Source organism: Tamandua tetradactyla, chromosome 10 (genome assembly GCF_023851605.1).
Source record: "Tamandua tetradactyla isolate mTamTet1 chromosome 10, mTamTet1.pri, whole genome shotgun sequence".
In the NCBI taxonomy this organism is placed as follows: domain Eukaryota; kingdom Metazoa; phylum Chordata; class Mammalia; order Pilosa; family Myrmecophagidae; genus Tamandua; species Tamandua tetradactyla.
This window is the reverse complement of record NC_135336.1, coordinates 103,827,304-103,829,601: the sequence shown is the minus strand read 5'-3', so window position 1 is coordinate 103,829,601 and position 2,298 is coordinate 103,827,304.

Sequence of the window (2,298 nt, the reverse complement as noted above, 5' to 3'; positions counted from 1 at the left end):
TCCAGGTTTCATTCCTGGACTATGTCCTATTCCCTCCAAAAAATGAAAAGATAAAAGAACATGACATTTCCAGGGGTACATAACAGCTTTAAACTACCACAAGTCCCTCTGTGTTTAAGGGAACTTTCATGTCCCCTTTTCCTATTTTGCAACAATTAACAGGATGGTGAATATTGGTTATGGATCAGAGTGACAGGGTTTGAACCTTGCCGGCTGTGTGAACATAGCCAAATTCTAAACTTCTCTAAACCTCAATTTTTTCATCTTTAAATTAAGTCTAAAGAATATTGACCTTTGTGAATTGAGAATGACATGAGACAACCCATGTGAAACACCACAGTCTGATACATAGAAAGTGCTCGAAAACAATCATTACAATGATGACTAACATATTTTACATTAAAAAGGTAACTTTTTATTTGGGAAAAATGCATAATTTTTTTAAGAAACAGTTGGGAACACATGCCTGGAAAGATGGTCACTCCACACGGAAGTGCTTGCAATTAATAAATGAATAGATAGAATGGTCAATGTTGGAACACCAAATGAATTCCTGTGGATATTAATTGGATTGAATCAAAGAAAGAATTCTTTTTGGTTCTCAGGGAGCCAGGCAAACCAGCTGCTTCTTAAGAAGGTTTTTTCCTAGTGTTTGTGAATTCCTGATGTCTGTTGTGTTGTGGGTCGTGTCATGTAGTATGGAAGGCAGGGCCTCCTGAGCTTCTTCATCTGCCCAGTCCTCTGCCCACTAAAATCAAGGTGCATGGCAGGGCTCTTGACCTTGGAGAGAAAATAGGTGACTGTGGTGAGGACTAAAATCATGGCAACTCATATCCTCAGATTCTACCTGGCCTCAGGATGGGCCCAAGGAAAGCATCTACAAGGTTAGAATGCAGATTGTGGGAAATATTCAATGGAGCAGCCTAAGATTTGTTGTCATTTGGACCCAGTCAGTCCTCTTGAATGACAACAAAAAGATGTTTTGATTTACAGCCCCACCTCCCTACCCTAAGAATCAAAGGGAAATGACTTCCATTCTGCAGCTTAAACCAAGGTGCACAATAGCACTTTTCTCTTTGGACAGCTGGAAACTGGAGGCAATTCTGTTTGTGAAATGCATTAAATATACTAAGAAACCCTCCACTCTAGAGGTACTGAATTAAAATTTCATCTTTTTGCTCAAGCTTGAAGTCTTAGACTTATGTAGACGTCTTTTCTTTCTTCTTTTTATCCCCCTTAGGAAAAGCCTGGTCTCTGTTCATAGCCCTTGTGTTCATATCATCCAGACTAAGAGAACATACATGTGCAATCCTTTTAATAGTTTAAATCTCATGGGTTTAGCTCTTTAGACATGAGAGAGAGCATCTTAATTCAGATGTATACTTAGGAGGGCAACTGGATAGAAGAACATTTAAGAATGGTTTGAGTTAGCAATTTCCCCCCCATATTCCTTGTCTCTGCTTGTATAACTATCCCCTACAGTTAAGCAGAAAACACAACTAACAATCGCACCAATAGAACACATACCATGACTTCCAGCCTGTGCAGTGGTGAGTGTGTTGTTTCCATGGCCTACAAATTTCCGTTGTTGTCTCCCATAGTGGCTTCCTTTGAGGACAAGGACTGTAAATGTCTAATTCAACACAGGGTTAAAAATGTCTGGCTCATGTATTTTGGATAAAAGTCACTAATCACTCTTCCCGATTTGCACTCAAGGGCCATTCTCCTTCAACACTTTATGATACTAAATTCATTTCCTTTCTTCACTTTAGCCAAACACTTTTGGGTAAAGATATAATGTCCTTTTCACCTAATTCCGGAAAGAGAGAACTATGAATTAGAAGGAAGGATGCTTTCCCTGCCCTGGATAATCTACCATCCCAGGATACATCTAAATGCTTTCTTGATCTCTAATCCTTCAAACATCAAACTTGTGCCACATGAGGCTAATAAAAGTTTATTTTCTTTAAGTATGCACTTCTTGGTGTTATTTTCCTCTAGAGAGCAGTCACCTCGTACTAACTGAAGCTATTCTGCTATAGAAAATACACTACTAAAGAAATAGTGATTCCTTTAGCATCAGTTATTATTAATATTAACCCAAATTTTGATCCATGTCAGTTATGAAATTTAAGTTTATCCTTTTTCCTTTCTCCTTGACCCCTTTTTTTCTCCTCCCTTCCCTTCCTCTCTTCTTTCTTTCCTTCTATGATTCTTTTTAGAGAAATATATTTGAGAAAAAATGTTAAACACCTCTAGAGATCCTCTTTGGGTATTACTTACTTCAGATGGGGATAT